Genomic DNA, 18,906 nt, shown 5'->3' on the forward strand with positions numbered 1-18,906 from the left:
CGTCTACCTGTGGACAAGCCATGAGGAGCTATGCTGAGACCTGAGCGAGCCATGAGGCAGAGACCTACGGAGACAGCCCTGTGATCTTCCTGCATTTTGGCATCATTGCATGTGCTATGTGAGTCTGAAGAGGAAGTTATGGATGAATATCGGACATATGGGCTAATATCAGATTTATGGGCTTGACCTGGACTGGGCTGAGGTGTTTCTCAGCATACAATTGCTCTTGGATGTAAAGCTCTCTCTTACACATATTGGAGGGTCCCTGGATTTGTTTCTCCAGTCAACCTGGCCTAACACAGGCACCTAGTAAGTAAGTGCTCAAGACATGATGACAGGTAGTAGCGCACTTGTCACTGTGGACTGTGTGACCCGAAGGAACTTTGATACCGTTCGCTCTAGATGTTTCTTTCAAACTTGTAGGCTCTGCCACTTACTATTAGCTTTGTGATTCTGTACAGATAGCTTCACTTCATGAATGAATGTCTGTCCTCATCTGAGAAATGGGGCGATGACCTCACAAGTGTGAGCTTCTTAGTGCTCTGTAAATGGCGAAGCGTGAGGTAAATAGCAACTGTGGTTTTAGGAAGAGGACTTGCTTTGTGTACAGGAATGGCTGTGTAGATTCTCCAGCTCTGCCCTTCAATCCCTGACTTGGGTCACCCACAAAACCTCTAGCATTTCTTCACGTATAATATGGACATGGTGATCACATGTCTCATGTGACAAAGTAAACAATTAAACAATGAAATCAAGCAAAATGTTACCTTTCAATAACCTAACGTAAAGGAAGCAGTAGGGAATGGTGGGAAACTCCTGGGACCAGTTGAGTCCGGATTACTCCTGGCTCTGCCACCGTGTGAACTTGGGCTGGTTACCTAGCCTCACTAAACCTTCGGATAGATTCCTTCCCTCCAACAGAAGACAAGGTATTCCTACATTCCAAAGTTTGGGGTAGGAAAAGAAAGACTGACTCAGCACAGATCTTGCTACATCAGAGGAGCTTGTTCAGTGAATGAGAGCTACTAAGGACAGACAGGGGGTGGTGCCCACAGAACACACTCAGTAGCTAACCTAAGGGTGGGTTTCTGAGTCCACCCTGGGTATGTAGGAAGAAAGGACTGGCAATCTACCTCTAAAAAAGCCAGCCATGCAATCTTGCAGTGCATAGCCCTACTTGGATACACACGAGGTTGCCATGAGTCTAGAATGCAGACAGGCTTAGGAGAGATCCGCGCGGAAGGAAGCAATCATCCAACCGCTTCAAGCACTCAACTAAATGGAGTCGCGAGCTACAAAGTAAAGAATGCAGGATCCACAAAACGCAGGGTCCCACCCAGCCTCCCCAGGCCCTCCAGTGCCGCCGCCCCCACCCCTCAGGCCCTGCACTGCTTAACTCCTCTAGCCCCCACCAGTGGGCAGGTCAGGAGAAGGCCACCAGAGGACCCACCCTCCCAGAGAGATAACTAGGGAGGGGGAGGCAGGGGGAGGAAGGAATGTACTGATTCATCGCCCCACCCATCCTCGGCCTCTAATCTATTTTCCGGAATTTTATAGCCCTCCTTTAAAGGGGTGGGGGTGAAGGGGTGGGTGCAGGGCACAGGTTCCAGCTGGCTGCAGGAGCGGCCCCTCCCGATTTGCCACGCAGCTTTGCAGGAAACCCCTACCCCCAAGCCTTGCTAGCGGGGAGTTCCGGAGGCGGCCGGCAGGCAGGCAGGCAGGCACCGGGAGCCCAGAGGGGCGGGAGGAGAGCGGTGACTTCCCGGAGACTGAGGATCCGCTTCGAGGCTGGATCCGCCCGCCCAGGGAGAGGTCTGGCCTCCTCCTGCCCGGGAGCTGAATCTCAGCTCGGGCCGGAGTGAACTGGCAGGCCGGACCTCCTCAGGACACGTCTGCAATCTAGATCCCCATCGCCACTGACTTCAGGTCCAACTGGTTTCGGCCAGAGGAAGAAGGACCAAAGGGGATTAAAAAAGGCGGCAGGAATGGCGATGAGGGAGAGGGAGAAGTGGAAAGCCAAGCCATCGCCAAGCCTCCTTATTTACGGCAGCTTACAGAGGTCCCAAAAGTTTGGAGATTCGCCCCTAGGACCCCACAGACTATCTCTGGGCAGCGGGGCGGGGCCTCCTGTGTTCCAGCCACCGCAGGCCTGCCTGCCCTGATTCATACCTTGTGACTCACTTTCCCTGCTTGGCAAGTAGAGAAATATCAAATGCTGTATTACTAACCGAAATAAGAGCTGCTGGAAATGAAGCCGCAACTCTCAGTACACGACGGAGGGATTAAGAGGTGATGGAGGGGCCCTGGTGGTGCAGCGGTTAAAGTGCTCAGATCCAAAGATGGGTGGGAGAAAGATGCAGCAGTCTGCTTCCATCAACATTGACGGGGGAGGGGGTGGGGGCGGGGGGGGGGGGAGCAGTTCAACTCTACCCTATCACCCCGTGGCATGGGTTTGGTTTCAGTTGAGAATGGTCACAGCTGACAATTATTCAGGTCTTATTACGTGTCCGCCACTATTGTTTGAAGCAAGTAAACATGAACTAATTCCATTTCCACAACTCTTCCAGGAGATGGGATTTTTTCTTATTCCCAGGTCACATATGGGGAAACTGAGGTAGGCTGCAGCAAAGCTACTTGACCCAGGTGGCCCAGAAGCAACAGATATGAACCCAGGGACCCACACCGCTGACAACTTTATGCCATCGGCCTCCTGACCAGAATACCACCTAACCAATCTACCTGGATTCTGGTTTCACAGAATAAACTCTTCTCGTGGAAGCAATCTCTTTCAGATTGGCTTAGATTATGTGCACGTGTATAAATGTTTAATACATACGCTCTGCCCATGATAATGTTTCTACACAGACATCAAAACGCCCGGTGAAATGGGGCAACCAAGGTCACATTGTGAAATCGAGAGGATTCCTTCCACCTCGTGCACAGTTTGCGTCCTGCTGCCAGGTGCTGTGGACAGAATCCTGTCTTTACCCAGGGTAGGTCCACTTTGCCTTTTGGTAACCTGGAGTGCCCACCCCTACATGAAGGATCCTAACTTGACCTCTGTTTTCAAGGATACTGAAAAAGGATTCCTGACCCTATCCCCCAAACATACCCCTACCTTGCCCTCAGTTTGTATGTGTCCAAAGGACAGATCGAAGGTTTCTTTCTTGGTTGAAAGCCGAAATGATATTTTATCTACTGTTAAAATTGCAAACATCACAAGAATGAAAAATAAGCTGGCCCTTAACAGCCTCTGACACTTAATGAGAACGATGATCAGATCTCCCCTAAAAAACTAGTTTGGCTAGGAGCGAGAGCAGGATAGGAAGGCATTCACCCGAATTAATGTCTGAAAGAACCTCACAAACTATTCAGTGCCATTTTCCTTTTATCCCAGATGCCGTGGAGTGCATACCCACTCATAGCGACCTTACAGGATGGAGCCGGACGGCCCTGGAGTTCCCGAGGCTGTAAATCTTCAGGAAACTGCAGCATCTTTGTCCTTCAACCCTTCCCTTCGCAGCCAGGCCCTTTCACCACAGCACCACCTGGGGTCCTTCTCTCTGCAGAGACCCAGCCAAGCAATGGAGTTTCCAAGTCCGCTCAGAGAGACATAGTGAAAGCCAGAGGAGGAGCCAGGTGGGGCACTGGTGTGGGCAACGCACCAAAAGGACAGGCCAAGGGACTGAAGACTAGGTGAGCCACAACGTCTGAAACCTTTCCTTTTTGTGTGCCTGTTAATTTTTTTTTCCTGGCCTTAAAAATGATACACGTAAAAAATAAAATAAAAGACAGATTAAGCAAGCCGAGGAACAGCCGTGGTGGGAGTGGGGTGGGGGGAGAGTAAAAGGAAGGAGAAGAGAGAGACTCTGGAGCAGGGTGGAACTGCGCCTGCGGTTTCCAAGGCCGTAACTTCAGGGGAGAAGGAGAAGGCTTTCGACTGGAACAAGAATCACAGTCTCAGACACTCCCAGGCATTGTAGGCTGGCCTGCAGGGTCGCTAGGGGTGGACATCGACTTGCTGGCAGTGAATTCAGCTTTCTTGTTTGTTTGTTGTTACTCTTTATGGGAGTAGAAAGCCTAGTCTTTCCTCCCTCGGAGCAGAGGGTGGTTTGGAGCGGCCGACCTTTGGGTTAGCAGCCCCACAGACTACCACTAAGCTATCAGGCTGTCGCATTAGGGGTGAGTGAATTAAATGTTTGTTCAAATATATCCGGCTAATTTTTAAATTGATAATTTTGTAGGGCCCAAGAATGATGTTATAACTATCCAAATGGCCCTGGGTGAAAAAAAGTCTGCCCACCCTTGCCGTGGAGCCGACTACACCTCGAACTCCAACTGACAGTCTACCGGACTCGGGGAGACAAATTTCTACTTGCTAAAGAAAAGGCATTTATATATAAAAATTATACTCTAAAAAAGTTGTTAACAATCATACATGCTTACTTTTTTCTTTTTCTTTTAATTGCAGGGAGAGATCCTTAATAAAAGTACCCCATAATCCTACATGGAGAAAGAAGCATTATTAACAATTTGGATTGTATTATTCTTCCAGATTCCCCCCCCATATTGTTATTTGTGTGTGCACACGCGCGTTAACAGAAGTGTGTGTGTGTGTGTGTGTGTGTGTGTGTGTGTACAGGAATGAGATTGCTTCCCTTAACAATATGTCTTGGGCACTTTTCCACATCAGTTCACTTAGGTCTACCTCTTTCTTTTGAAGGCCTGCTCACATCGTGTGGCCGAGCTATCATTTATTTACCAAGCTCCCTATTGATGGATATTTGGGTTGTTTCCAGGTTTTTGCTATTCCAAACACTACCGAAATGGAAATTTCTGCACATACACTTCGGGGCATTTTCAGAAGTCTGTAGGATAAGTTCCCAGAGACACTCTGCCTTTTGAAACGATGCTTCCAGGATCATCCGTTTCATCTTGCTCCAAATCACCTAACCACTGGTGCTGACCAAAGTCACAGCAAGGCCTTAGCATATAGCTCCCATTAAGTGGTAGGTACCCTGTGGTTAGCATCGCCACTATTTCAGGATGCGATAAATCCAGCAGATAGAAGTTTATTCCTACAGGCAACCCTTACTGAGGAACTTCTGCCGCGTGATGGGCCTGAGGTTCCAAGGATGCACACATGTAGCTCCTGTCCTCCAGCTGTTGATCGGCCAGGAAAGCTAGATGGTAACTAGGCCAGAGAAGGGGAAGCTTCAAGTAGCAGTTACAAGGCAGCCTTAAGTACTTCCGGGAGATTAGGGCCCATGGAGGAGGAACATTTCACCTGCTTACAGGTCAGGCCAGAAAGGTACAATGAGAAAGCAGGCACAACTTACGGAGGAAAGGCAATGAGACCCCAGCCCTAAGAGGTATCCAAGCAGAAGACAGGACACCCTTCATCTCCCAGAACCACTGTAAGAGCTGTAAACCAGAGCCAACCCACTGGCATCTAGTCAATTCCAACTCACAGAGACCCTGTAGTACAGAGTAGAGCTGCCCCTCGGGGTTTCCAAGACTACATCTTTATGGGAGTTGAACACCCCCTTTCTTCCAGGAGTGACCAATGGGTTTGAATCCCTGACCTTGTGGTTAGCAGCTCCATGTGTCACCCATGACTCCAGCTTTAATAACGCTGTTAAAATAAGATGTGCTTAATAATATATATCTTTGTAATTGCAAAGAGAGACCCTTGATAAAAGCCCCTTCCTATCTCACCCAAAGAAAGAACCACTATTAACAGTTTGGATCATGTGGTCTCCTTCTTAAACCCGATCAGCGTTTCTCAAATGTCTGTCTAGGACTAGGAAATGGGGAAGGACGATAAATCAGAAGAAAGAGGTAAGTTTTCATGCACTAAATGTTTATCAAAGGTGAACTCAGCCTCATGGCCATTGAACGATGCTGACTCATAGCAAACCAGTTTAAAGGGCAGCCTCTCAAAAGAGCTCCCTGCTATCCAGCCAGTGTCCTTACAGAACATTCGGAATCTCTTCATTCTGAGGCTATGTGTCTTTTTTTTGTATGAAAGTTTCTTTTATGAAGCAGCATGAGTAGTACTCCAGCTTCCCTCCCTCCCCACCCCCACCCCCATTTAAAAGCTGGTAACTTTATCTAGCACTCTCGTCAATTTAAAAACCTTTAACTACTTGAGGGTATCTGAAAGTCTGGACGCCTTATAAGGCAAGTGACGGTTGTGATTATTAGATTCTCTGCTCAACAATGATGAAGGCCTGAAGCTAAATTGAGTTTGGAATCTGTGAGCCAATCCTTTTCAACAGGCCCAGGGTAAAAATAAGTACCTAAGTCCATGAATAAATAAAAGACAGACAGACAACAATTTAGTGTATCCTCTGAAATACTTTTATTTTTGGTTCCCAAGCCACTAAGAGCACCTGGTGTTTCCAGATAGACTCCCTCCCTCATCTGTGCCCTTGCTCCCAAAGTAATGCAGCCCCAAAGAAGGAAAACCACAGATAGAACTGATAGGGGAAATTCAATGTGGCGCTTTAACCTAGCACGATTTACCTGATGATGGAGTTTCGTGGCCAGCACAGCAGAGTTTCTGGGGGTTCTGCTGGTTTCTCTGAGTGGGTGGGGAAGGAAAGGGGGAAAATATGTATTTTTTTCCCTCTCCCCTTTCACTTCTAAGAAAACGCAGACAATGAGAAGCATCGGTCTGTTAACGTCTCATAAAAGGAACACAACGCAGGAACTGGCACAGGCAGGCCTTCCCTATCACCACTGCACCTGGCCCTGCTGTTACCATGGTGACTTCTCACCTTCTTTTACACTCCTTGACTTGGGGGGTTGAGACTGGTCGGCTGAGTCACTTATCTACCCCTGCTGTAACAGAAACACCACAAGTGCACCTCAGCTTTAACAAACAGAAATGTCTCCTCCTAGTTTAGGAGCTGAGAAGTCAAGGTTGAGAGGGCTGGCTCTAGGGCAGAATGGGGAACCTTGGTTTTTTTTTTCCTGCCAAGGGCCATTTGGAGACTTATCACATCATTTGTGGGTCATACAAAATGATCAGTTTTAAAATTAGCCTGCTTTATTTGGCCAAACATTTCATTCACACCCCAAATGTGCTGGCTGGAACGGCTTCTCTTTGGTGAGGCATGCGATGTTCTTTGGTACTGATTTCTTCGAGGGGAAGGCTCTGGACCCTAAACCCTCAAAGCCTGTGAATGAAATGAGCGCTATTCTTCCCATTGAACAGATGAGGCTGCTCAGGCTCCCAGAGACCAAGGAATGTGTCCAAAGCCGCTGGGTCAGTTAGGCAGGATGGCCTAAATCCTGCTGTGGTAACAAGTGACCTTGAACTTTCAGAGGTTTACAATAACACGTGTTTTTTTCCTCACTCATGTTATTTTGGACCCACAATCAGTGCTCATGGAAACAGCAGTCAAGAAATCAGATATTTTGCACTGGGCAAATCTGCTGCATGAGACCCATTAAAGCAGTGGTCCTCAACCCCTCCTCATGCCGTGACCCTTTAATTCAGTTCCTCATGTGGTGGTGATCCCCCCACCATAAGATTATTTTCATTGCTACTTCATAACTGTCATTTTGCTACTGTTATGAATCAGGTGACCCTGTGAAAAGGTCGTTTGACCCCCAAAGGGGTCGCGACCCACTGGTTGAGAACCACTGGCTTAGAGGCAGGGGGCTGTTGGAGGGGAAGGCTCTTTCTGTGTACTCCGGAGGACAGTCCTGCTTCCAGGTTCTTTGGGGATCTCTAGGTGTTTGGGCCTTTATCTCACTGCATCTCTGCTCTGCTCAAGGGTTGCTTGCTTCATTTCTTTTATATCTCAAAAGAAGGGGATTAAGAAACCTTATTGTAATCCTGATTTATTAACATAACAAAGACACCCCATTCCCAAATGGGATTATAACCACAGGCACAGAAGTTAGGATTTACAAGGCATATTTTTAAGGGACACCAATCCATAGCAGGCTACCTTTGAGTTTTCCTTTAGTCCTTTGGTTTCTGAAACACAAGGCAGGGTGCGGGGAAGGATTCTAAATCATCTTGAAACATGTCTTGTCTAGTCACTCTTCAGTTTGGGTAACTAAGAGGGTGGAGGGGAGGGGTGCAATGTCCTGCAGCAGGGTGAAGAAGTAGGAAATGGAAATGGCATCAGCAACAGACCTAGGTTCGATTCCCAGCTCCTCCATTAATCCATTTCTTCATTAAGACAACCTCTCCTCTGGCCCAGACACTAGTAGGTCCAGAAAGGTTGCTGAATAGCCAGAGTCTGGTCTCAGGTGACATTCAAAGCATGGTCAGCAGGAGACCATAAAGCAAAACAGGTAATTTCATAGAGATAAGGGCTGGTTCTCTCACTGTCCAGAGGGATGACCTCATGGGGAGGGGAAAATGATAGGACCCCCAGAATACATTGAGAAAGACACCGAGCAACACGCATCTCAAGGCACAACACACATCTTCATTTGGATGTCTTCCCACTGAACTCTGAATTGCAGGATGGTTCTGCGAGTCATTCTCAGTACAGTTAGAAGCCACCGCTTCTCCTTCTGTAGACCAATGTTCACAACAACTGTGACCTGGGAGAAAGCTGGGGCTGTCTGTTCCCATAAAGATGCACAGCCTCAGGAACTCTACAGAGGGGGGCTATGAACGGGAATTGACTCCGTGGCCACGGGTCTGTGTTTCCGTTATAATGTTGAGACGACTGCGTTAACTAGTTCGTGTGATAAAGCAAAGATTAGACAGATTGGGTTCCAAACACTGACTCTTCCAAGACCTGACTGAGTCAGCTTAGGTGCCTTATCTTTAACCCTCTGAGCGTCAGTCTCCTTACCTGAAAAGGTGGAATCATGCATGGATGTATTTGAGGCTATTATGCCAAGTGAAATTAGTCAATCACAATGGGGCAAATATTGTATGAGATCAATGTTATTTTTTTTAATTCAAGATAAAAATTCTCTTGCCAACTCCACTCCTGATGCCACATTCTTCTTCATATAATCTAGCTTCTCTGATGATTTGTTCTGCATACTAATTAAATAAGTATGATGAACGGATACAACCCTGATACACACAGGTCCCAACTTGAAATCATGCCGCATCCTCCAGTTCTGTTTGCACACCTGCCTCTTGGTCCCTGTGTGGGCTCCTCATGAGCACAAGGATGGGTTCTGGAATTCCCATTCTTCCCAAGGCCATCCATAGTTTGTTAGGATCCACATAATTGAGTGCCTTTGCATAGTCAGTAAAACACAAGTCAGCTTTAACAAAAAAAGTTCTCTTACCAAAAGAAACACACTTCGATGGATACCAGGGGTGGGAGGGGAAGGGAGAGAAGAGGAAGCAATTGGCTGGAGGGTAGACAGGGAGATAATGCCCTGTAAGGAGGAGGAGAAAGGAGGAGAAGTAGGGGCAGGGGCAGGACAAGCCATTAGGAGGTTTGGTAAATTATTTAAGTTGTTGAATAGCACTTATGTTGCAAAAATGACGATCAGCTATGTAAACCACCCCCTCCCCAATTCACAAAAAGGCTTCTTGTCCTTTTTATTTATTTTGTTTGTTTTTTTGTTGTTTTTTTTTGTATTTTGGAGGGCTTCTTGTCTTTTTTTAAAGGCAGTGGTTGGGTAGATTACATGTGGAGTGGGGTTGATGAGGGGTTTGAACTATTGAATGCAGAGCTGATGGTCTGAATGTAACCACCACCTCCCCAGCACACACACCTAATTTTTAAAATAATTACTTAACAAAACCCAAATGGAATCATGTGTAGACTAACTCACTGGGGTGTTGCTAGAATTAGATGAGATGGTGCAGGTAGCATGTAGGCACAAAGCACACAGGAAGTGCCCAGTAAAGTGATAGTTTATTATTCTAGGGGTAGAGGCCAGGGTCGCCTGTGACCTGATTCAGATACTGTTACTATGAAATGTCCAGACACTCCGAATGGTGCAGATGGCCCGACGCTTGACTACTAGCTGAAGAGTGGGCAATTCGAGCCCACCCAGAAACTCCTGAGAAGTCAGGCCTGGCGATTTGCTTCTCAACGTTTGGAGTAGTTCTTCCACAGGCAGTGCCCTGGGGCCCCTGAGTGGGACTCTGACAGGCACAGCAGTGTGGTGGCAGAGCCCAGCGCCTGGTTGGCGCGCCATAAACTTTGCGCAATCATTCTCCAGCCTGTGCAGACACTGAGCTCTTGTGCCACCCCTCCTGTGCCCTCTCTCCAACTTTCAGATGCCTGCCTGGGGGTTGCTGAGTGTGGGCTGTCAAGGCTTGCCCTGCAGCCCCACTTTGGCCTCAGCCGTAGCCAGCTCCCTGCCCAGTGAAGAGGAGAGAGCCAGAGCTGCCTGTCCCCTGGCCTGGCCACAGCGCCCTGGAGGGCAAGGTGGGGGGGGGGGGAGGGAAGGCAGGACTTGCGTCAGTCCTGATGCAATCGCAGGCTCAGCCTCGCTGCTTGGCCCACTCCCTCTTCCCTGGGTGTTTACCGGATTCCAGAAGAACCCTTGAAGTGTGCACCCACAGTGGGGGCAGTGGCACAGGAGATTGTCCCTGCTTCAGGGACAGCTTAGGAAGAAAGTGATACTTTGCCTGCCTGGGCCTCGTGAGCCTCAGGCTCAGGGACACAGGAAAGAGATACCAGGTGTCAAGTCCAGAGGGAGGGGCCAGGAAGGCAGGCCTGAAAAAGGAGGCATGACCAACCAGGGACAAACCACGGGCAGATGCCTGGGCCAGCTTCCAGACCGGCTCCAGGCTCCAGGAAGGCCAGTGACTAGGCCCTTTATCTAAACTAGGGAGGGGGCCAAAGAAGGGGTCTCAGGTGACAGGAGCCTCAGAACAAGCTCAGAGGACTGTGTCTCTTCCTTCCCAGCAGAAAGTCTGGCCGGAGAGAACCATCTGTATAGGACTTTGTCCTCCAGCCATTGGCCTAAGCTCTGCACCTGGGAGGCACCTCGCCAGCCCTCCAGGCTTGGCTGAAAGAAGTTCAGGGTTGCCTTAGGGTTCAGAGCAAGGGCTTGGGGAGCGGAGGGGGAGTGTCAGCTCTCCAGTTTCTGACTGGCTGTTCTAGCAAACGTTTCAAACATCAAATCCACTTCCACCACGTTCATTCTGACTCGGTAGGACCGAGTAGACAGAGTAGAATTGCCCCTATAGGTTTCTGGGCCTGCAAATCATTATAGGAACAGACAGCCTCATCTTTCTTCCACAGATTCCCTGGTGGTTTCAAACTGCTCATGTTGGGGTGAGCAGCCTGAGGTGTTCCAAGTTGGGCTGCTAAGCACAAGGGGAGTGGTTCCGTGGGAGGCAAATGAGGCTTCCTGCTCCCGTAAAGATTTACAGCCTCGGAAACACACAGGAGCAGTTCTACTCTGTCCAATAGGGTCGCAGTGAGTGCAAATTGACCCGAAGGCATGGAGTTTGGTTTTGTTTGCCCCAAGCAAGTCACTTCGCCTCTCTGTCACCTCCTGTCAGAGGGGCACAGAAGTAGAGTTAACAGTAAGCATAAAACACCCTAGGGTCAATAATGAGAGTAGAAATACCAGGAGGGGAAGGAGAAGGTGGGGGGAAGTAGGGGGACCTGATCACAATGATCTACCTAGAACCCCCTCCCAGTGGGACGGACAGCAGAAAAGTAGGTGAAGGGAGACATCGGTCAGTGTAAGACATGAAAAACAAATTATAAATTATCAAGGGATCATGAGGGAGGGTGGATGGGAAGGGAGGAAGTGAGATGATACCATGGACTCAGCTAGATAGAAAATGTCCTGAGAATGATGATGGCAACATATGTACAAATGTGCTTGACATAATGGATGTATGCACATATTGTGATAAGAGCTGTATGAGCCCCCAATAAAATGATTTTACATATATGTATGTATGTATATAGCAGTAAGCATAAGAGCCCTGTGATAGAGTTGGTTATGCATTGAGCTACAAAACACGAGGTCAGCAGTTCTAAACCACCAGTCACTCTGCGGAGGAAAAATGATGCTTTCTACTCTCTACTGTAAAAAGTTAGTCTTGGAATACCACAGAGGCAATGCCAGTCTGTCTTGCTGGGTCGGTCCCTGCATATCCGAATGGACTCAATGGCAGTGAATTTGAGTTTTGAACCTCAATTAAAGCCTCATAGCACAGTGCCAGGCACATGGTGAAAATGTCCCCTATTAAAAAGTAAATAAATGTTCACTGCCATCCACTCAGAGCGACCGTATAGGGAAGAATAGAACTCCCCCAGACAGGCCCCTTTTTCCTCCTGTGCAACAGCAGATGAGTTTGTGATTCGCAGCTCAATTCTTAGCCCACTCTGCCATGGGGAGTCCCCTTAACGATTTGAAATGGTTGTTTTTACCCAGCCTTTGAGGGGAGATGGAGAAGAAAAGCATCCCAGTATCAGCTCTTTGCCTCCAGATCCAAACCCTGGGTCCCTTTAGGGCAGTGTTTCTCCAAGTAGGGGAGACCAAGCTGGCGCCATCCAGGGGCCCTGCGAAAGCAGAGACCTACATTTGATCCTGGATTGAGGCGGTAGTGCAAAGGCTTTCAATTGCCAGGGGGAGTGCTAGGTGGTTTTTTGTGTGTTTGTTTGTTTTCTTAAAAGGGCTAAAATCAGTTTGAGAACCTAAAGTCTAGTGCTTGGCAGCCTTTCCCCCTGAAGGTAGGGCCCCATTACCCTCTTCCTTCCATGTTTAATGACTGCTCCCCACTCACCCAGAAAGCATCCAACCTCCCATCCCCCAGCGTGGTGAAACTGTTCAAAGGTCGCTCACACTCCTGAGTCATTCAGCAAAGCAGGCTTACAAACAGATGCAGAATGGGGAACACCCAGGCATAAAGCTGGGGCCTCTTTGTGGGGGACTTCCCTCTGGTGCCCCCTCTGGTAACCTTTCATTCTGGAGGTCCACAAACAAGACAGGGCCTGGCCCCCCAGTTCTTCCCTAGTGCTCCTGAACTCAGGAGAAGGTTTTGTCTACTCCTGGGTCACAGCAGCAGGAACTTTCTGTGCGGGGAGTCTCATTGGGCACCAACTCCTTGCCCTTGGACTCTGCCTCCACACTGCAGGGCTCAGGAGTCAACGCCTGGTCTCCCATCCTCCTGGCCCAACCATTCTCAGCCCCTGTGCTCCGAATGCCTGTCCCTCCTTGCACGCATTCTCACCACCTTTACAAATCTTCTCTTACTTGACTCCTCCAAGCCCCCGAGCCCAGGCCTTCTTTCTTGCCCTCTCGGGACAGTTGGTGGGGGGGCTGTGGCGGCTTTCCTCGCGCCCTCCTGGGTTCCTGTGAGGCCCCAGCATCCCCGGGACGCGCCCCCCTCGAGGCCAGTGCTACTTGGAGCTGGTTACTGGCTGCTTTCCAGTTCTTAAATGCTGTTCCTCTTGGTTTTGCCTTTAGCCTGGAATCGTCCCTGGCTCGTCTTCATTGTTGCTGCAGCTGGGTGTCGTGGCACCCTTTCTGACGCACAGTGACCCCAGCATGACGGGGTGGCACTGCCCCGAGGGCGTTCCAGACTGTAATCTGTAGGACAGCACGTCTCCAAGTCTTCCTCGCCGAGAATTTGCAGGGGGTGTGAACCACCAATTGAGCGTTTAACCTTCGCCCCACCCCCGGCTCCTTTTCCTGTTCCACGGGCCTTCCCAAAGGTCATCCCTGTTGTGTCTCCATATCCCGTATCTCTCTTGGAACACCACCGATCGATGGACCTATGGATGAGTGGCCATACTGCCTGACCCGGGCCGAGCAAACGCACCAGGGAACTGCTCTTTATCTGCCCCAAATCCGTTTCTCCTCCTGTGGTCTCAATCTCCACCCTGTCACTCAAGTCAGAAGCACAAAGGCGGCCCTGGGCCCTCTTTCCCAAGCCCACAAATCACCATGTATCTCACATCTCATACCATCTTATAGCCCCGTGTGCCAACCCCCGCCCCCGCCCCCCCTCCCGTGACTCCCCCTACCACATCTGCTTCCGCTCAAGCCTTCAGCACGGCCCGAAACCCGATTCTTAAGCTCTTCCTGAGTGAGTTCTGGGCCCTCCCCCCTTTGTTCCCCCCTTTGTTCGAGAGCCCTCGCTGGTGTCTGCTCCGCCATAGCAACTCTTGCCCGTGAGCCTCGCCAGGCCCCCAGAGTGCATGCTGCCATCTCAGAAGCCTGCCTTGCGACTGCCACCACGAGGTTTTGAAGCAGCGGTTCCACCGGGCTGAATTCTCTCTCCAGGGACTCTGAACCGGGGGCAGAGCGACTCTCCACCGAGGCCTCCCTGGGTCACGGGGGTAAAGAAGCCCAGAGCAGCAGCCCAGTGAGAGACAGCGGGGAGAGGTGGCGTGGCATGTGGGGGAGGGCGCCAGCCAGCAGCTGCTCCTGGGCTCTAGAAGACGGTTGCCATGGGAACAGCGGCACAGCATTGTCAGATAGTCTCATTTTCTAGATCTTTATGTGGATTTTCCTGATTTTTAAAGACCAGGCACAAATTCATCTTTCAAATGTACAGCTAAGCGTGTCGTTGGTGTTGGTGTTGTCGTCGCCGCCGTCGTTGCCCTTTACTCTGTGTCCTTCCTTGGCCTTCAGGGCGGCCAACTTGCAAATGGCACCAGGGAGGCAGGCTCAGGCATTGGCCATCCCCGTCATGTGTGCCCATGTGTACCGAGGAGCAGAGGACGGTGTCGGCCCAGAGGGAAGAACAAAGCCGGTTCCTTGCTCCTCAGGCCTGCCACATGTCACCGTTCTTGGTCCAATCCCCCCTGTCCCCCTCGAGGCAGGGCCCAGGATCACGCAGATTTGGAATGCACAAGATGAGAAGTCAGCTAGTTCGAAATTCCAGGGCCAGCTCTGCAACGCCCCTACTGCAGGCTCTTGAGAAAGCCATTGTCATTCTCTGAGCCTCGGTTTCCTCTGCCATCAGTGGGCAAATCCTAGTAGGTGCTTCATGGACTTTGTGAGGCTTAGGGCCCCAGGTGGCACAAAGATTTTCACAAGGCTACAATAAAAAAGGGTATGTGCCTGCGGCTGACCTCCACTGACTTCACATGAGGGGAGGAGAATTGAGCTCAAAATCAGCCCAGGGCCAATTCCTATGAAGCAGGCATCAGACATGCCTCCACCACTCCCCAACCTTCTTGCCAATTCTGACACTGGCCCTCCCTCCTCTGGCACTCTACATGGCTGCTGGGCTCCGTAGTTCATTGCAGGGGCCACACGGAACTCACAGACCATGCACACAATTATGGGGCTTACTGGGGAAGTTACCAGGTTTCAATTCAACATCAGAAAAAGTCAGGATACAGTCCTTTGGTTAGGATAACCTCTTCTCTGCTGTGCACACTGACTGGCCTCTCAGCGTCTGCACTGCTTGGCCAATGTTACAAAGCTCTTTTAACTCTGATGACACATGTCCAAAGGGCACTTCCTCTTGTCATAAGCTTCAGTCCAAAGATGCTCAGCTCTAGTTCTGTGGGTCAGAGAACCTAAGCTCCCAATTGAGTGCTTAGGGACACGCCACTCCACAAGTGAACCTCCTGCCCAAAGGCCCTCAGTTTTTACTGAGTCTCTGAGCTGAAAAACCCATTGCTCTGTCTCACGCTCTTCATTTTGCTGCTGCCACTGCACTGCACTGCTGCTGCCACTACACTGCTGCCGCTGCCACTGCACTGCTGCCACTGAACTGCTGCCACCACTGCACTGCACTGCTGCTGCCCCTGCACTGCTGCCACTGCACTGCACTGCTGCTGCCACTACACTGCTGCCGCTGCCACTACACTGCTGCCACTGAACTGCTGCCACCACTGCACTGCACTGCTGCTGCCACTGCACTGCTGCCACTGCACTGCACTGCTGCTGCCACTACACTGCTGCCGCTGCCACTGCACTGCTGCTGCCACTGCACTGCTGCTGCTACTGCACTGCTGCTGCCGCCACTGCACTGCTGCCGCTGCGCTGCTGCCGCTGCGCTGCTGCCACTGCGCTGCTGCCACTAAACCTCTGCTGCCACTGCACTGCTGCCGCCATTGCACTGCTGCCACTGCCACTGCTGCTGCTTCTCTGGGGTCACAGCTCTTTCTCTGTGGATTAAGAGGGTTAGATGTTCGGGAAATTGAAACTCCGCAGGGCATACTGCACTCCGAGCTTTTCTTTCGCTGGTACTGACATTCCTCCTGCCTATTCTGAGATGGCTCATTTCATACCCAGCACGATAAAAATTGATCAATTCCCATGTTAGAGCTCCAGGTTTTTGCAATCCTAATTAACTCAGTTAACAATCAACTCACAAAGGAATCATATCATCCTACCAATATCTGCCCTCACCTTCTTTTACCCAGGCCCATCAAGAAAAATGTCTCTTGGTGGGGGTTACAAAGAAGATGGCTAGGAGAGCCATGTTAAGTAATTCCCTGCACTGGAGGTTCTGACTGAAGGATTGGTCATTAGAATCCATCTGGCGGCACCTCAGGAGAAAGGCCTGGTGATCTATTTCCATAAGATTAAACATCCACTGGGGCCAAGTCTATTCCCACTCACAGAGGTCCTACAGGCAGAGCAGACCTGTCCATCTTTGCGTTTGCTTGTTGTTAGGTGCTGGAGCGTTTAGCTGTGCCATCCAAGGACACTCTAACGACGTAAGGATAATCATGACATTGACGATGTTGTAAGGTTGTTAGGCGCTGTCAAGTGAGTTCCCACTCACAGCAGCCCTCTGTCCAACAGAGCAAACACCGCCCGGCCCTGCTCCGGCTCGCCAGTGTTCTTATGTTTGAGGCCATGGGTGCAGCCGCTCTGTCCACCCAGCTTCCTCTTGTCTGCTGCCCCTCTGTTTTACCAAGCCCGATGTCCTTCCCCAGGGACTGGACTTTCCTGACAACACGCTAAAGTACATGAGATGGAGTCTCACCATCCTCAATGCTAAGGAGCCTCCGGCCTATACTTCCTGCAAAACAGATTTGTTTGTCCTCTGTCAGTCCATGGTACTTTCAGTAGTCTTCTCCCGAACCATAATTCAGATGCATCGATTCTTTTTCAGTCTTCCTTATTCAATGTCCAACTTTCACATGCAGATGCAGCAATTGAAAATACCACGACTTGGGTCAGGCTTACCTTAGTCCTCAAAGTAAGCGCCTGACATTTCAGTACTTTAAAGAGGTCTCGTGCAGCAGGTTTGTCCACTGCAACGCATCCTTTGATCTCTTGACTACTGCTTCCTTGAGAAGTGATTGTGGATCCAAGGAAGACGAAATCTTTGACAACTTCAATCTTTTCTCTGTTTATCATGAGGTCACCTATTGGTCCAGTTGAAAGGATTTTGGTTTCTTTACACAGTTGTAATCCATACCAAAGGCTACAATTCTTGAACTTCAAGTCCTCCTCACTTTCAGCACACAAGGTCGTGTCATCTGAATAGTTCAGGCTGTTATAAGCCTTTCTCCAATCCTTCAGGTAATTCAGCTTCTCTGATTATTTGCTCGGCATTCAAATTGATCAAGTGTGGTGAGAGAATACAACCCGGATGGACGCACACCTTTCCTGATTTTAACCAGCAGTAGGCCCTTGTTCCATTCCCACAACTGCCTCTTGAACCATGGACATGTTCCTCAGGAGCACAATGAAGCGTTCCAGAATTCCCCTTCTTATCAACGTCATCCATAGCTTATTATGGTCCACAGAGTCGAGTAAATTTGCATAGTCTATGAAACGCTGCTTTCAGCCAAGCTCCATCTGATATCAACGATGATATCCCTAGAGCTCTCCTGAAGCCAGCCTGACCTCTGGAAGCTCCCCGTCAAGGTACTGCTAGGACTGCCGTTGCATGATCTTCAGCCAAATTTTACTTGCATGTGATATTAATGACACTGTTCTATAATTTGAGCGTTCTGTTGGGTCACCTTTCTTTGGAATGGGTACAACTATGGATCTCTTCCCAGTCGGTTGCCAAGTGGCTGTCTCCCAAAGCTCCTGGCCCCCATGAGTGAGTGCTTCCAGTGCTTCGTCAGCTGGCTGAAGCATTTCAGTGGGTCTTCCATCGATCCCTGGAGCCTGGGTTTGGACTAATGCTTTCAGTGCAGCTCATACTTCTTCCTTCAGCACCGTGGGTTCTGGATCATATGGGACCTCTCGAAATGGTTGACTGTTGACTCGACTAGTTCTTTTTGGTACAGTGATTCTGTATTCTGTCATCTTCTGACACTATCTCTGACAATATGATGCTTCTATTCATTAAGACCACAAAAACCAAACTCACTGCCATCAGATTGATGCCCACTCATAGTGACCCTATAAAACAAAATTGAACTGCTCCCTGGGAGTTTCCAAAACTATAACTCTTTATGGGTGTAGATAGCCCCATTTTTCTCCCAAAGAGTTGCTGGTGGTCTTGAACTGCTGACCTTATGGTTAGCAGCCCAAGATGTAACCGCTGTACCACAGGACTTCTTAGAAGCATTCTAGTCATCAGTTCATTAGGTCTTCTGTATCTGACAATATTTCTTTTCTTTTTTTCTCTCTTAAAAAAATCATTTTATTGGGGCTCGTACAATTCTTGTCACAATCCATACATCCATCCATTGTGTCAAGCACATTTGTACATGTGTTGCCACCATCATTCTCAAAACATTTGCTTTCTACTTGAGCCCTTGATATCAGCTCCTCGTTTTTTCCCCTCCCTCCCCACTCGTCTCCCTCATGAACCCTTGGTAATTTATAAATTATCATTTCGTCATGTCTTACACTGTCCGACGTCTCCCTTCACTCACTCTTCTGTTATCTGACAATATTTTGACCCTATCCTTAAAGTTTTCAATGGGTAATTCCTCTGACGTGGAGCGCCTGTTCCTCTTCATTGTCTGTTCTTAGTCTGAAACTTCTGCTGAACCTGCTCACTTTGGGTGACCCCACTGGTGTTTAAAATACCAGTGACACAGCTTCCGGCATCAC

General features: G+C 49.4%; 1 long non-coding RNA gene across 1 annotated transcript; it reads left to right on the top strand.

The window, feature by feature from the left end:
* The first annotated feature begins 1,729 nt into the window (after positions 1-1,729).
* Positions 1,730-4,506, top strand: LOC142434187 (uncharacterized). The gene is made up of 4 exons (XR_012781135.1): positions 1,730-2,289; positions 2,866-2,993; positions 3,398-3,696; positions 4,245-4,506. It is a non-coding gene; the product is annotated as an uncharacterized LOC142434187 (long non-coding RNA).
* Positions 4,507-18,906: the final 14,400 nt, after the last annotated feature.

The sequence above is a fragment of the Tenrec ecaudatus genome, chromosome 1, assembly GCF_050624435.1.
Source record: "Tenrec ecaudatus isolate mTenEca1 chromosome 1, mTenEca1.hap1, whole genome shotgun sequence".
Taxonomy (NCBI): Eukaryota; Metazoa; Chordata; class Mammalia; order Afrosoricida; family Tenrecidae; genus Tenrec; species Tenrec ecaudatus.